This window comes from Ursus arctos, unplaced genomic scaffold (genome assembly GCF_023065955.2).
Source record: "Ursus arctos isolate Adak ecotype North America unplaced genomic scaffold, UrsArc2.0 scaffold_4, whole genome shotgun sequence".
In the NCBI taxonomy this organism is placed as follows: Eukaryota; Metazoa; Chordata; class Mammalia; order Carnivora; family Ursidae; genus Ursus; species Ursus arctos.
In genome coordinates, this window is record NW_026623056.1 from 37,206,972 (window position 1) to 37,225,277 (window position 18,306).

Genomic DNA, 18,306 nt, shown 5'->3' on the forward strand with positions numbered 1-18,306 from the left:
GTCCATAGTTTTTAGTCCTAGCTTTCCATGAACTAGCTTGATGACTACTGTGTTACAGTAGAAAGAGCACTGGATTGGGAGTCCATAGTTTTTAGTCCCAGCTTTCCATGAACTAGCTTGATGACTCTGGGTAATTATTTCACTTTTTAAAACCTTCTAATCTGAATTTCTCTTTAGTTTGTCATTTGGGGACTTTTAACCATTCAAAACTACTTTAAAAAAAAATGCCTTTCTTAGATTAAGGCCCTGACACTCTGTCATTTGCCCGTCTGACTTAAATGCATCCTGGTGGTCACATCCCTTCAAGTCTTCATCTTATATGTTTATATTCCCAAAACAACTTCCATTGACTTTTTTGATTGAATTTTTTTTCAAATAGATACTTTTTTAGAACAGTTTTAGATTTATAGAAAAAAATGAGAACATAGTACAGAGTTCTCATATATCCCATACCCAGGTTTTATTAATATTTTGCATTAGTATGGTATATTTGCCACAACTAATGAACCAGTGTTTACATTATTATTAAGTGAAGTCCATGTTTTATTCGGATTTCCTTATTTTTTACTTAATGTCGTTTTCTGGTCTAGGATCCCGTTCAGGATACCACATTACATTTGAAGACTTTATATATTTAAAACAGTTTTTGGTTTGCAGTAAAATTGAGAAGAAGGTACAGAGATTCCCCATATACCCCTGCCCCACAAATGCATGGCCTCCTCCCCCATTATCATCACTCACCAGAATAGTACTTTTTTTTTAACCAAGCATGAACCTACACGGACACATCATAATTACCCAAAGTCCACTTTTTACTTTAGGGTTCACTCTTGGTGTTGTTCTGTGGGTTTGGACAAATGTACAATGTTATATATTCCTCATCATAATATAATGCAGAGTATTTTCACTGCCCTAAAAATCCTTTTTTAGAATGATGGTGTTCAGTAGGGTAAGAACAGGGAATCCTGAAAGTGCAGTATTTGAGAGCTACTTCATTCAGTTTAGAACTGTTAAATAAGAAATTGACACTCAGGTAAAGTAGAAAGAAACACAAAACACAAGCCAAGATTTATTAAATGCTTACTATGTGCCTGGCATTGAGCTTATTGAATTTAGTCTGCTGGATAAATCCTGGTTTAGTGTACTAGTTATGGGACCTTGGACCTCACTTTTTTCATCTATAAAAGGGATAGTAATAGTACTTACTTATAGGGTTTTGTGTTTACTAAATGAGATAATATATATGAAGAATGTTTAGCAGTGTTCATTATATGGTAAAATGCTTGATAAATGTTACTTATTACCAATATTTGGGTTATTTAATTTAATCATTAGAAAAACCTTGTGCTATAGGTACTTTTATTTTCCCTAATTTAAAGAAGAGGGAAAAAGGCTTAATAAAATTAAGGTCTTTGTCTAAAGTAGTAGGGATTTGAACTTAAGCAGTCAGAATCTAGAACCCACATACCTTTAATTTTTATGCTCTATTTCCTCCTAATTAACAAGAAACAGACACAAGGGACTGTAAGGGCTTAAAGAATTGAGTCTTTAAGTGTAGTTTTGAGAGTCTGAAATATCCAAGTGATTAATCAGCTGTACTTTCAGAGTTGGTTGGGTGAAATGGTGATCTTGTTTTAACGGCCCACCCAATTTAGACATAGCTATTTTTCCAATATTATTTTGTGGGATTTTTTTTTTGGATGAGTAGGTAATTACTAAGATATTTTATAACTACAAAAATAATATATGTACTACACAGAACGTTTTGAAAATATAGAAAAGTGTATAGAAAAAAGTGGACGATTTCAGTACTCAGAGACAACAGCTTTTTAAAAAAGATTATTTGTACTTTTTACTATTTTAATTTTTTCCCCAGCTTTATAAGTTATGATTGACAATAAGAATTATGCATATTTAGGTTGCAGAACATGATTTTTTTAAAAAGAGGTACAATATGATGATTTAATATATGTATATATTGTTAAATGATAACTACAATCAAGGTAATTAACATACCTGTCACCTCACATAGTTACCTTTTCTTTTTTCCTTTGTGGTGAGAACACTTAAGATGTACTTTCTTCCTAAATTAGAAATATACAATACAGTATTATTAACTTTAATCAGTATTCTGTACATTCTATCCCCAGAACGTATTCATCTTATAATGTCATTTAGGAAGAAATATATTGATTACTGAGGAAATTTAGTGTATTACTGAAAAATATAAAATTACACTCTAAATTTTATTTGAAAGTCATTCTCCACCCTGAACAACCAGACTAGCTATTGTAAGTTTTCATATAGGTGTATATTTGTTAATTCACTGTTTTTTTCATAAAAAGCTATTTTCTAGGAACGTGTTACAAAAGTTTTACAAAAATATTTGGCTGCACCACTAGAACCATTAGTGTTAAAAATGGGATTATATCTGTAGTGTACTTTGGGCCTAAGTAAGTAGTTTAATAATATGTATTATCATTAGATTTAACTTTCTTAGTATAAAACATTCTTTTTGTTAGTTCTAGCTAGGACTTTTTTTTTTTTTCAGTAATTGGGTAACCAGCCTTGATGGAATGGTAGGTGAAGGTTCAATTTGGAACTTACTACATGCAAGATCTTATATGAATTATTTACTCTCTTTGAAGCTCAATTTATTACTGTATAATATTAGGATAATATCTAAATACTTCATAGGGTAGCAGTGAAAATTAAATTCAATAGTTGATGTGAAGAATTGTTTTAAGCTGTTACATGGTAACCAGATAAATATAAATTGTTCATGTGAATCATTGCTAGAAGAGTTCCATAATAAAAAAAAATTGAGAACCTCTGGTTTAGGAATAAAAAGAGGAAATGGATTATCATTTAATGAATTTTCACTACAGGTCAAACACTTTATATCTGTTTTTATTGAATATTTTTGCTCAATTTTTCCTAATGAAGAAACTGAAATACAAGGAAAATGAGTGAATTATTTCAGGTCAGAACTAGTGAACGTGGAAGCTTGATTCAAACCCAGGCTTGTTTGACTTTAAAACCCATGTTCTTTCTACCCAAACACTCTGTTGTCTGTACACTTAGAGATGGAGTGTACCATTCATGAATAATTAAGAGAAAGATGAAAAGCTAATCTTTCAGGTTCTCATTAAGATACAGTGATGCCTTACATTTATTATTCGCTCCTTTACTTTCTCTAAATATTTCAAAATGATTTGCTTATTTTTTCTTTATAACAGCACTATGAGTTGGGTAGAGAACTTTGTGAGATTTCATATGTGATTAAGTATATCACCAGCTGATTTTTCTCTACCTCAGGTCACTTACCTGAAAAAAAAAAGTCATGAAGAACATTAGTGGTTTATAATGCATTTCACAAATGAATAAAATATTTTACAAAAGATGAAAAATCTTAATTTTAGTGAAGCAAATGGTATATTTCATGTCTTTTCATTGATTTTTTGTAATACCTAGGCAGTCATGATTTCAAATTCACAGATGAGAATTGCCTGCTTTATACAGAAAATATCCCCAAGAAAATCAACATTTAAATGTTCCTTGTCCTCTGGGGAGGGTTTGAGAAATGGAAACTTCCATGTAGTTTGAGTAATCAAAGTGGTGGTAGGTTACACAGAAGAGTTAAGTAAAGGGGTAGGATCATAGAAACCGAATTGCATTCAACTTCTTTCTAAATCAGCTTTTCATAGTGTAGCTTATTTTGTTTCAAGTGCATTCTCTTGTAAAGAACATTAGGCATATTCATAGTCTAACATAAATATAGAAACACATTTCAAAATCCAAGTAGAAATTACTTTTGGATTATCAATACCTTACTTTACATCTGTTTATACAAATAATCAAGGGTTATTGAATTTTCAAAAGCTCTGGAGAGTGTTACCCTTACTGCAAAGGTATAATGGAGTATGTATAAAAACAATAGCATGTTTTGCAATGCATGTGCAGTTGATTGATCATTTCTGTCAGTAATGGAGTTGCCCGAATTTTTACAAACAATAAACAGCAAGTTATGGTGGCACCCTATGTACATTTATTCAACAACATTTATTTAATTATTGAGCACTTAATATATTCAAAGCATTCTGTTTTGCACTTTATTAAGATATAAGGATGGCTACAACATAACTTTGCCTCCAGGAGACTTGAAATTTTATAGAACAGATAAGCCTGTAAACAACTAACTCTATTTGCCCTAATAAATACTCTTGATTTTGTACAATTAATCTCTTTCTTTCCTGGGGAAGAAAACTAACTTTTTATCACGTGTTTGTTATGTATAGAGACTGTACTCAAGAATTAATACATTCAGTGGGCTTTGAGTAATGCTTTCCACTTTGTAGGTGCTCAACAAATACTATCTGTTATTCTTATCAGTCTAATATAATCATCAAAACAATTCTATGAGATAGCTATTCTTATTCTCATTTTATAGATGAACTATACAAAGACATGGATAAGTAACTTGCTTAAGGATACATAGCCAGTATTTTTCAGATTTGACTCCAGTGCCCATCCTGTTGAACATTGGTCTCAAAAATAGTGGGCATGTGCCCTAGGAAATATGCAAGGGGACATATTAGGGTTTGAGAAGATATAAAAATTTTTATGGGTATTTTTTACTTAACAAAACAAAGGTTAATGTTTACTAATGTTTAGTTAAAGTTTACTAATGTTTAGTGTGTAAGTTGTTGCTGGCAATGTCAAAGTATCATTCACATGCATTGTATGTTATACAAAGCATCCTGAAGGGAGAATGGAAGTTGATTTGAGGGTACTGTATTTTATCTGTGCCTTGTTATGAGAAGTCACAGACTAAACTATACAGTTTTAACTAAACTAACTCTTACAAAACACAACTGACTAAAAAAAAAATAGAATAAAGATGGAATTATAGTCAAGCATATTTGAACAAGAATTTCTGTAATACATGTTATGAACATGTTGTCAGCTATATTACGAAGTAAAGACAATGATGAATGAATCATATTTGACAATAAGTCAGCCAAAAATAACGATCAAGAAGTCTATTTGAAATGTGGATTTGTATTCACTCTCATTAAGGATGAACCTCACCCTTAGTGTATAATGTACCCTGAGCCAAAGTGGCTGAAGTAATGCATAAAAAATAAGGGGCAACAAACTATATCACATTAATTTGTCAGCAAATGCTGTTAGAAGATCATCTATGGAACATAAGAACTAAGAAGATCGGTAGGGGAAGAAAGGGATAAAGAAAGGGTGGGTAATCAGAAGGGGGAATGAAGCATGAGAGACTATGGACTCTGAGAAACAAACTGAGGGCTTCAGAGGGGAGGGGGTGGGGGAATGGGATAGGCTGGTGATGAGTAGTAAGGAGGGCACGTATTGCATGGTGCACTGGGTGTTATACGCAACTAATGAATCATCGAACTTTACATCAAAAACTAGGGATGTACTGTATGATGACTAACATAATATAATAAAAAAACATTAAAAAAAAGAAGATGCATAGAAAACAATGCTGAAGATTTTAAAAAGTAAATCTTTAAAAAAGACTTACTGAAATGAAACTTACTTAAATGAAAGTACCAATATTTCTAATATTTCAACCAATGGTATTTGTTAGGCTGTATTTCACTAATACAAAGAACTACATTTTAATGAATCACTAGAAGGGTTACTGGGGGAAATACCTGTTAGACATCAAAATACTCTAAGTAAAGTAATGCATTCTGGAAAAAACCATGTTAACATAGTTTTGGAGCTTTGGAGTGGATGGCTTGGGTAAAGTGGAAAAGATTTCTGGTTAAGATTAGAGAGGTACTTCTACACATGAAATTCATTTGCTCATCATTTATGAGCAAGCTATTTTAGCACATCAGTTAAAGTCAAAAGTACACACAAGTGCTGTAGGATGTTATTGATGTGGTTAAATTCTTTTTAACAAACACTTTACAATCTAGTAGAAAACACAGAATCAAATATGGAAGATTCTTAAAATTTTAGTAGAAGTTTTACAATACTTTGTAATAAGACAGAGAATAGCCGTGAATGGAGTTTCACTGGTTATTCAGTGGCAGAGTATTGGGAAGCAATATGAAATCCATGACAGTTATGCATTTTTCATTTACAGAATGACAAGAGTTCTAATTTTGCTGACCTTTTCTGTCGGACAGGTGGCTGACTATACTATGCTCTCTAACATACATTTTTGGAAAAAAAGAAACATACTTGATCACTTTTGGGGAGAACATCTTCATATTGAATGTTTGTAGTTATTTTCATTATAATGTAATTTTGTTGCCAAAACCAATGCAATTGTAAAACTCTAGTTTGTGCATAATTGAAAAACTGTATAAAAACAGTATCTGAATACTTTTTAAAGCTTGGAATAGAATTTTATAACTTGTTTTAAATCTTCCAAATGAAACCTTTAATTAGGTTTTAAAATTATTTTGTTAAAAAATTAAGAAAATACTACATATACCTTTTAGTTTATAAGAACAACCGACGTCTGGAAAGATGAAAATTTACTAGACAAAGTTCAAGAAAATCTTTTACGTAATTGGTGGTTGGGATTGCAAATTGAGTATTGTGACTTAATAAGTGCAGCCAATGATGCTCTACTTCCATTTGGAACTAGTATTTTGTGAGGCTTTTCTCCCACCATGATGGCCATTACAGCAAGTATCACAATAACCTGAATGTATAACCAAATTTTCAAATGACTATTTTACAAAGTGTAAAACCAAGCCAAGATATAAAGAATGGTAAATATTTAACCAAATTACTCTAAAATTTTTTTAGTGAGGGCAAAAATATTTTAAAATTGCTAATAAATACAACAAAATTAAAACATTAAAAAATATCATTTATTTCTTCTTTTCTCATCCTTTAAAGTGGCTGTTCATATGTTCTGTAATGTATGTAACATGGTAGTCTATGTCTATAACTTATAAATAATTATATATATTGAGGTGTGGGCTTGTACTAACCAGTGCCCAGTCAGAAAAACAGAAGTGACTCAAAATAGGGGGACCTTAACCCAAAGAATTGGTTGCAAATGTGTTGGAAAATCTGGTGGAAAGGAAAGAAGGTGGCAGTGATACTTAGCAACGAATATCTGTGGAAAGCACGGGCCAGTTTTGTTATCCAGAGCTGATAAGCACGGTGCTGCTGAGGCAGCTGGAGCACCACTGCTGTAGCTGTTGGAATCACCATTGCCACTGCTTTGCAGGAAGCCAGGCACCCGCACTCCTGCCGCCCTGGCAAGAGCCCATCAGCCCACAGTTCCACCGATGCCGTTGTACTTGCCAGGGCTGTTAGAGCTTTGCTGCTGTTCTGCAACTGCAGTACCATTGCTGCCATCAGCAGTCCTAAGAGCCAGATCCCAAGAGCTCTGAGCTGCAGAGGCTGCTGAAGCACCATTGCCGAGGTTGCTAGTTCCAAAAGCAGAAGGAGAAAAAAAAAATCTCTTTGATCTTTTGCCAGTGCTTCTCATTCTGGCAAAGCAATGTGGGAAATGTGGTTTTCAGGTTGCACCACAGAAGAGTATGGAACGTGTGGGAATGGAGTTGAGAACCAACAGATAGATAAGTGATCTTCGTAGACTTCAAATATTTTTAATGATGGAAGATATAATTTTTAAAAATTGGAGAATCCGTTGCTCTAGAGTATAGCAGTAGTAAACTACATCTTCAAATTTTATTAACTTGTTTTAGAAGATGGATTCTGGTTTGTTATCTAAAGCTAGGGTTGTTACTCAGGAAGTAAACACTGGCACTGTATCATTTATTTACAGCCAGTATCTGTTTTGATTAGTTACAGTGACATTTCTTACTGGTCTATGCCCATGACTTATCAGCTATAAATATTTTGTATATCACCCACAACTTTGTAAAATCTGCTCTGATTTATTATTTCTTTATAATTATTAATTTAACTTTTAAAATAATAGTAACAGTGAAGATGTAGCACCTGGAAGACTTCAGAATTTGCTTCATTTATAATATCTAATATTATATTTCATAATGTCTACTATTTTATTGTAAAATACATTTTAATATCTGATTAAACTGCTAAAGCACAAATTAATTATTTAATGGCACACTGAATTAATGCATTTATTGGTGGAGAGAGTTTAGGTGAAGTTGAATTATTTTAGGCAAAAACCACATGAATTTTATTAAAATATTAGAGTGGTTTTCAGTTTATTTCAATTGCAGATATGACATCATAAGAAGTGTGTATTGGAGTCCCAGACCATTAAATTTCTAAAATGAACTCCATAATGATGATTCATTTCTTTCATAGCTCTTTTCATAATTAATACAGATTTAATTAGGGGCAGTGTTCTTCTCTTATTGATTACTAATAAAACTATTTCCTCAACTGGTGAGACACTTCTTTTATGTTCATATTTTACATAGGTTTAACAGATGTTGGGAATATTATTTGTGTTGCGAAAGGTTCCATTATTACATTTTAAGTAGCATAATGTCATCAGTTTGAAATAGCATAGGACATTTTACTTAATTTAGTGATAAGTCTAAATTTATGGATTTTCAACATGAAATAGAATTTTTTGATAATTTGATAATTTTGAAATACCTGATATAATTATTAAAACAAAATATAATTCATTTCAATATTTCTATTTCATAAGAATCCTGTAAAACATTATACAGTCTATTCTATCTATATATCTATGTACTCTGATTAATGAGATATTTCTGTATTTGTTCTTCATAGAAATGAAAAAGATGGAGATTTTATAGAGATTGTTTTCCAAAAACTTGATGTGTCCTTATATGTTTAAAAGGTTATGGTTGTAAACCTATGCGTTATTGGGGCTAAATGAGCTTTCTTAAATAAAAATTAGAGATATTGTTTCTACCCATTTTGAATCATCCCTATGGCCTGTTGCCTCAGAGGAGTTAGCAGGCTGTTATCATGCTGACTCTATTATTAATAACTGGCTTCAATATTACTGGACAGATTGTTATTAATGTTTCCAACTCTTTAATCAAACTGGTTCATGGTATGTTTCTTTCGTCACTTTAGAAGTTTGTTTATATGCTGCTTTTCTTCATTATCCTTTCTTTAAAGGATAACTTTGAGATAGTTAATATGATTATTCTCAAATATATGTTAAATAACGTATTGAAATTATCTGGAGAATCCATATGCTCTCAAACCTGTTTCCCATCATTAGTCTTTTATCAAAATTTCTTCCTAATCTCACCAGTTTATTATTCTAGAAAATTTTTACAGTAGTTTCATCAAGCCCCTTCCTTTATCCCTCCCTGATTCCATTTGGATTGATTTTAGGCCTGACTTGTACCACCCTATTAGCTATGAGACTTTGGGCCTCAGTGTCCTCATCTATAAATGAAAACATTAATATTATCTTTCTTACAAGGCTGTTGGGAGGATTAAATGACAGTGTATGTGGCACTAAGCACAGTTCCTGACACAGCTAGTAGTGGTAACTTTTAAGACTGAATCTTTACAAATAGTAGCAGCTTTTGTAGATAGGAAGAATATGGAGACTGAGTTTCACATATAGAATCACCAAGCAGGACAATGGGGATCTTACCAATCTGTTGGACGAATAACAGCCATAGCAATTAAGATGCCTCTTCTATGTATCTTCTATGTGACTTTTATTTTTCCTATAGAATACACTCGATAGTTTCTGTTTCTTTTTCCTTGGGTATTGAATATAGCCTGTGCATATGAATAAATTATTTTGTAAGTGTTGAAACTTTAAAGACAGTTGCCAGCACTGTCCTAGATTGTTTGGGAGAGAGGATTGAGTAGGGAGCAGGAAGAGTTCATGTAGTATATATGTCTAGTACATTTTTCTAGAGCCAGGGAGATATTACGAATGACATTTTTATGTTTTTTAATCCTTTGATTCAAAATTTATTGTGTCATGAAAGTACTCTCTTCCCCTATGTTTCTGAAGATATTCATATCATTTAAGATCAGTTTATGGAGGTAGTAACAACAATGAAATTACAACAAAATTGTAATTCAGACATTTATCTATGTTTCTTCTCCATATGACCATATTTCTCCTGTATATTTGTGGAAAAAGGTGATTGACTAATATCCATATCTGAATAATTCTGTGGTAAAGATACTTTTGACTTTTGCTATTCATCATTCACTATTTATTAGCCACTATTCACAGTGCCGCTGGTCACTCCTTGGACTCCCGTCTCTTCCATTAAGAGGCTTCTATGTTTATAAGAGCTACGTATGGGTGATTTTATGGCATACCTTCATTTTTCCATCATTGTACTCCTCATTACACTACTAAACAAAGCCGTACAATATATCAAGCTTTCCAGAAGGTTTTAAGAGAAGACTTGCATCGCAAAAATGTAAATATCTTGTAAGTTAATATTAGGCATCACTGTCTTAAAAAAAATCTTTTGGCCACCTTGATATTGGGAATTTCTCACTGCCCACCTTTCTTTCTTGTCATTCTCCTTTCTTCCTCCTCCTCTCTTATCTCTATGCTCCCCTACCTTCAAATTGTTACTAATTTCTTACGCAGCACACTTTGACCCCACAGGAAGAATTATTCAGGTCCCACTTTCTGAACCTAGCCAGCTTACCAAGGTATTTTTCTTCACAGGGGACAGTTCTTCTCCTATGGTGAATTTTAGGGCCAACTTCCAACTTGAACACTTTTGCAATAGAAGCGAAAGAAATAATGGGTACATGAAATGTGAAGGCAAACTGAATTTTCTTCTCAGAGATAATGCAAATTAAAATTCTGCTAGCTATAGGGCAATACTTGCCCCCCAACATTTTATTATGAAATTTTTCATACACAGAAAAAAGTTTAAGAGTATTACTTTTTGGTCTGTTAAAACCATTTTTGTTTTTCACAAGATCTTAAAGTAAGAATATGCTTTATATGTAATTTAAAAAACATTTAAATGCTATTTAGAGGTTTATATCATCCTTAAAACTCAAATTTATTAAAGTTTTTAATTAACCAAGTTTTATAAATTCCATGTATTATTGCTTCTTTCATTTGTTCATTCATTCCTTTCATTCCTTTATTCATTCATTCAAGAAAACTCTATTGAGCTTTAATTATGTTTCAGGTATTCTTCCAGATAGTAGGCTGTCATGACTTAATAAATAGAGCCCCTGTTCTAGTGGGTCCCTCAGTCCAGTGGTAATGGGAGGCATATTAAAGGACAGATGACTATAGATAGTACTGCAAAGGGCATATAAAGGTACTCCCAGTGATGTAGTTTTCATGTAATGTTTTTGTGTTGTTGTTTATAACTTAAGTATTTGTTGACTAGAATTGAAATGCATTCTTCCCACGTAAGGATCATACTACTGGCCTACTATTGGTAAACTATGATTTATCTACAATCTCTTCTAGTTTTCCTTGGGACTAATGGGATACAATTTTAAAACAGATAACCCAAATTAAGGATATTACCTAATTATGCCGCACAGAATTGACTTTATGACATAGTCAGTACTTAGTATAGCACTTACTCATTTTGATCCATTAACCCCAGTCTTTGCTTTTCCACCCATGTGCTGGGGCTGAAACTCCTGTTCTGTCCTTCATTGCAGCATCACTCTTTTTTTTTTTTTTTTTTAACTACTCCGCTTTTTTCTTTTGGGAATGTTCTTATGAACAATCTTAAACTATTTCAACATTTTCTTCTGTTTAGCCTCACATGATGTAAAAATATTAATGATGCCTGAAAAAGGACTTGGCAAAATTATATTTGGGATAGTGGTAAATGCTTTTGAAATTGGTTGACTTTTTTTCTTTCCAAATTAAAAAAAAAAAAAAAGATTCACCCTTCGTGTACTTTTGGAAGTATTCATTTGACAAAGTACTCTATAACTCTAAAATTAATGACATTTCATGTTCCACGTTAATAGCTATCACTGATTTCCACAATCATTTAAGATTTTTATGTACTGTGTATTTGTAGAAGACACTTTACTAGGCACGTTGGGGGCAATGGATAAAGTGGGCTCAATTGGACTATAAACCACACTGCTAGAGAATAAACTATTTGTCTCCAATCTAACCTCAGTACCTCCCCATGCTCCACATTTGTCTCCAGTCTAACCTCAGGACATCTCCCTACTCCTTGCGCTCACGCACATACACATCTTTCATAAGCCACATATTGAATTTAGGTATTTATATTTATTTTGTTGGATTTCATTTTTAGCTTTCTGAGGGAGAAGCACAGAGTTTAAGGTACTGCATTACATGGCATATCACATTATGGAGTGGCAAGATTATTTGCTTACACCAATATTGTTTACATGCCTGTCTACCACCAACCTGTGGAGTCTTCAAAAGCATGAACTATGTCATATGTTTTATCTTCTCTTTCACCCCAAAGTATTGTGAATGGCACATAATGGGCACACAATCCACGTTTCGTTAATGCACAAAGATCAGAGCAAGGGCAAATTCTTTCTTGCAGAATGAGTCATTAGTATCAACGTGTTCAGAATATATCTCTAAATAATTCAAAGTTAAAACCAAGTGTATAAAATCAAATGATGGTATTATTCAGCATCTCTTACAAATCATTTATAATTGAATCCTTGCTTTTTCCATGCTTTTGTCAGGCTATTGGGAAACAGGATATTTTTTATTTGATTTGATTTATTATTTATTTAGTTCTTTAAACAATTATTTGCATTAGTATTAGATACTGGATACTTGAACTAAGGAACCTTTAAGGACTATGTAGGTTTTTTTTTTTTTTAATTTTGTTTGTATTTTTAAACACAGGGCATTTAAACAAATAATCTATGGGAACTATATATTATGCAAGTAGGCTTTATACATTGATAGCTCTATTGATTATAGGTTGTTTTTCAGTTCAAGCAAATGGAAGCGCATATTTATGGAAATTTGGAAACAAAGGTGATTGAATGGAGTATGTAAACTTTTAAATAGAGTTGCTAGACTCTAACACTAAATGTATTGAGAACTCTGTAAATTAGAAGAGCAAATTTGCACTATACCGTATTAAGTGAGGTATGAGAAGTCGTCAGGATGTGTTCGGTTTGACTTGTAAGCACAGAATCTTATGGATAGATGGGACCTTATCTGTCATTAGATACTGGGAGAGAATAGGGTGCAGGGATTAAGCACATGAGCTCTAAGCCAGACAGGCTGGGTTCAAATCCTATTACTGCTATGCTGTGTGACCTCAAGCAAATCACTTAACCTCTCTGTTTCTTTACCTTAGAGTGCCACTAAAAATAATCTCTACTTCATAGGGTCACTAGGATTTAATGAGTTAATGAAAAGTACTTTGAAGAGGGCCTGGCAATAGTAAGCACCTAAGCATTAGCTATCATCATCATAATTATTATGTTATCCACTAAGTTCTTTCCTTTTAAATTTAATTTTATTATTTTTTTATGTGAAGAAATGAAAACTCAGGACGGTTACATGGCTTGTGCAGGGTATACAAACTGCTTGTGGCAATGCTTTGACCAAAACCAGTTTTTAACTCCCACTAGGATCTTTCTACCGGATGAAATTGCCCCATGGCATATCAACATACAAAACCACTTAATTTAATAACTATAACTTCCGGAGTCTGATGGTCAATTAGGATTATTGTTTCTGATAGTCAATTAGGATTATTGTTTCAATACATGTGTCTCCTGTCCCAGCAAGAAGAGTGTATCTTGAACTCTAGAAAGTACCAAGAATGTGCCACTTAGTGTGCTTGGAATCTAGTAAAGTGTGCAGGTACAGAGAAAGCGTTGAGGTGTTACGCATTTTTCACTAAGCCAAAATATTTGTTTTTCTTTTTTAAATTCAGCTAGCTAGTTGTTGTTTAGAAAAGGTGAATAGCTTTCACGGTCCTTTACGTTCCTTTTGACTCCTGCTGGTAGAACTCAAATAATGTCTTCTTATTCTCCTTGGGTTAAAACAGAATGAAACAAAACAAAAATACCTAGAACCTTATTTTAAAAATCAGGACATAGTAATATCTAATTCGAATTAGTCTGTCAAACTGTGAGGCTTGTGTGCTTTTTTAAGTGGCATTTTTCTTCAAACATTTGAATAAGGCTTTAGAGAAACAATAGGGCAATAGTAGAAAAACAGAACTGCCAGGCTGAGCAGTAAGGGGCGAGATGCATGCTGGTACCTCAGGCACACTAAGTGTATTTTAGAAAGGTTTTTCTTAAGACGTGTGACCCAAAGCATATTCCCTTTATTTTATTGCATCCCCTTTCATGTGTTATCTGTCCCCTCTTTATTAAGCAACCATCCTTGAGGGGGGTAAAGCACTATTGCAGCACCTGAGAATTTGGAATTAGTGGTTTATAATGAGAGTAGAGGGTTGGAATCTTGGTTTCCTACTAGAATTTTCCCAGGACATTTTACGCAATGTGTGGCTAGACATCATCTTCTCATTTCTATGCTATAGGTTATCTACTCTTGAAACAGCTAAAACAATACTGATCTCTGTTCTGAGCATGATCCAAGATGTAACTGATTTTCTAAAAGATTTTTGTGAGTCAGGTGAAGATATAGTTGATCTGTAAGTTATATATTGAAGTAATTAAGTTGTATTTTATTAACTAAAAACTGGCTTTTAAGGGAAGGAATTAATGCTTATATAATACAGTTTTTTTAATGCAAAGGAACACATTCTAATGTTTGAAGTATGGTAAAACACTAAACCATATAAAAGGGATGATTTTAAAATTAATACACTTAATATACAATTAATTATTGGTGCTCAGATTCAGGGTTTGAATGGGTCAGATGCATTCATAGCTTTCATTTTTATGTAAATTTTCTTTAGAATATTTATCCTCTATTGTGATGTTCCTAAGTCCCGTCTAAATGACACACAGCCAAACTGTACAGAAATATTTTAAGGAAGGTGGTTGTCTAGGTAGACAAGCAGAGTCTAGTTTTAAAAAATTGGGGGACAAGAAGAGCTTGAAACTTGTTCTGTTTTCTGATGTTTGTAATTCCGTAGCTGCAAATATATCACTTATGGGAGAGAAAGGCACCTGGAAGTGGGGAAAAGGGGTGGGGATCACGTGATGTGGTGGGGAGTGTAATACCAGCATTATTTTGGTTCTAGCAAATGAAAAAATGGTTAGAGGTATCAGACAAAGAAAAACAGGTTTTTTTTTTTTTTCCTTTTAAGGGAGGTTTATTTAGAAGCATTGATTAATTTTATTTTCCCCTCCTAATAAAAGAACAAGGGGTTTCTGCTATGATTTCAGACCCATATTCTCTGAAATCTTGTCCTGCTTATGACAGAAGCTCCTTACGGGATTTATTTTTGTTGTTGTAACATTATCTACTATATGCATTGCACCTGTTCACACAGAGTACATTGCATTGTGATATTTGTACAGATAGATGCTTCAAATAAGAAACCAATCTGTCTCTTCTAGAGTACTAGTCTATTAGTTACTTAATTAAACTTAATTCTGTTTTTGTCTGCAATTTTGCATATGGTCTTGATTTATTTACTGAGCAATGATTTCTTCTTTGCAGTTATCAGTTTTGTCTGAGATCAGTTTTCCTATTGTATGGAGTCTTTCTTTCAGAGCCTCCTTTAAGACTGCCTCTGACTTTAAAATCATTACTAGGCTTTTGTCAGAGCAGATTTGTTGACACTCTCTCACATTAAAAAAAAATTTAAAAGATTGCACAAATAAGCTATGCATTGCACTATTTCCTGCTAATATGCAAAAATGTATTTATGATAATTACATGTACTGTGTGCCAGAACTGAAACAATACATTCCTCATAATGGAGCATAAATAAAGAAGGTGGAGCCAGCTGCTCTTAAACTGTTTATTTGCAAGCAGTAATGATATAGAGAATATACCTTTTTCACTCTGTTAGTCTGGCAATACTGAACCTGTTGCTGCATTAGACGAGTTGCCTTTTGCTGGATAGGGGAAGGAGGGCTGTCTGCTGTCTGGTAGGAGGGCTTTGTCTGTGCCTTTCTCTCTCTGTTTCTTTCTGTTTTTCTTTCTCTCTCCTCCTCTTCTCTCTCTCTCTCTCACTCGCTTGCTCTGTCTCTGTCTCTCTCTCCCTCTTTGCCCCCCCTCCCTCTCTCTCTTGCTCTCTCTCTCTCTTCCCGTCTCTGTGGTTTGTAAGGTAGGTTGCAGTGTGTGTATATACACAACATCAAGAGCAGGAAAATGGACTCATTAGGGAGGCAGGCAGTCATTACCACTCACACTGTACTTCCAGGGAGACACCGATTATGAGAAGAGAAACTCAGCGCTGGGGAAGAAGGTAGGGCAGACAACTTTCATAAAAAAAAAATCCTGCTTCCTCAATCCCCCCTCTACCTATCATCTCCTTTAGCCCCCAATGCTTTTATTCTTTCTTCCTTGAATTTTAATTTTCCAGATTTAAGTTTGACAGAGCTGTTGCTAGCTTAAAATTTGGAACATTTATAGGAGGCCTAGCCTCTACTAATTTTCTTCCTACTTATTTAAGGGTGTGCCCTTGTGATTCAGTTTAATTACTTTAAAAATAATTGCAAACAAACCTATTTTTCTCACTAAAGTACCAAATAAATCAGTATCTTTCACTCTTTTATAACAAACCCCTCCGTATGTTTGTTAGTCTCTTTGCTTTTCTTGTCTGTTTATGCAATTCCATCTGTCTGTCTATATATCATGTTGTCCTTATTTATTGCTAACTGGGTTTTGTTAGTTATGTGCCAATGAGTTTTAGCTGCAGTGCCAGTGCGGGTATTACTAAAGTGAGACTCTTGTTCTTTGTTTTACATTCAAGTTTAAAGTCCATATTTACAGTTTAAATCCTTCAAGCAGGTTGAGTACTTTTTGCCAGCATATTTATTTGATGGCATTGGCTGTAAAGTGAGGGGTAGTCACTGAGGGTGGGTAAGAATCTAGTAATTATTTTTATCATCACACACTCTTCTATATTACATCTGGGGGGTGGATTTTAAAAGGAACAAGGTACTCTTGTTTTGTAACTTTTATTTTGCAGATGGACTTTTGCATTTATAGGGATATCACTGGGATTAGTAAGAATGCAAACTTTCTTAACAAACAGTTTTTATCCTAGCACAGTTTCTTTTTAGTATGTTACTGTTTATTTATGCTTGGGGAGGGAGAGGTGGGGGCTGGCCATCTTTTTATGAAGTGGAAGCTATGAAGTGTATCAGGCCATCTTATGCAACAACTGCAAGTATTCATTTAACATTTCGGGGACTATAAATAATGGATTTGTTATTTCAAACATAGTTCTGAGGTGCTTTGTTTTTCCTTTATTTTTTTTTCTTTTTTATGGTGGGAAAAGTTGCATTTCACAACTAGCTGACATTGTTGAACAGTTTTCCCAGAACAGTGTTCTTCGAAATTCAAAGGAGTAGTTAAATAGGTCCATTCGAAATGGACTCTTAATGGAGTTTTATTTGGATTTGTCGGAAAGTAAAACTGCCATTCATTTGATAAAAATTAAGTCAGATAGTAAGATATGCAGATGTTTTGAGCATATACAGGAGGAATGATAAAAAATGGATGCTGATCTATAGGGATCTTTGATAATAACAATCACCTTTTTCGTAATAAATTATTTATTTAATAGAAGTGGCAGACTTTTTTTTTTTTTTAATTCCATTAGGCCTCTCTGACAACACAAAGAAGTCCATAAAGCAATATTCTTAAGCCACCTGGGACGCTAGAGCAGATTCCCAAACATATTCTCAAGGTTCAGACCTAGTAAAATGTTTATTAAAAATCCATTATTCCAAGAGGGTGGTGAACTTTTGCTGCTAAAAGTCTTTTTTTCCCCTTTCTTTTAAAAAATTTATTTGGAGACTTTTAATTTGCTTCTATTGCCTAAAGTGTCTTTTAAGCTGGAAAGGACAGCTTTGACCAAGAACAGAACAAATACTAAGTACACTCAGGTCCTGTCAGAGATTTTTCTCCCTCAAAGATCTAAAGGGAAACTTTTGGGGGAGTCTAATGAAAGCGTGTGTTAATGTGGGTACATAGTATATGGTATTTCAAATGTGATTTTCTCCATTTTAAACTCTTGACCCCAAAATTTGTTTTAAAACTAACATGTTAAAAGTGTACATGTCTCATGCACCTGTCATTTTCTATATTAACGTTGTGAGGACTATCTAAAATTCTACCCTTGTTTTCAAAAGAAATCTTTGATGTATCTCTTGATCAACAATTCTCTTTTTCTGTATACATGTACATGTGGGGATATCTATATGCATATATGTGAATGTATGTATATATTCTCA

General features: G+C 33.4%; 1 protein-coding gene across 36 annotated transcripts in view; it reads left to right on the plus strand.

Moving 5' to 3' along the window:
- The window catches only part of ZBTB20 (zinc finger and BTB domain containing 20), a 780,933-nt gene that overhangs the window by 26,439 nt on the left and 736,188 nt on the right, over nucleotides 1–18,306 (plus strand). For 16 of the 36 annotated variants that reach the window (XR_008957295.1, XM_057306652.1, XM_048215025.2 and 13 more), the window contains one exon: nucleotides 1–16,310. This exon is cut by the window's left edge. The exons of the other annotated variants lie outside the window; for them this stretch is intronic. The gene's annotated coding sequence lies outside the window, so the exon portion shown is untranslated. The remainder of the gene's footprint in view (nucleotides 16,311–18,306) is intronic. 36 annotated transcript variants of the gene reach the window in all.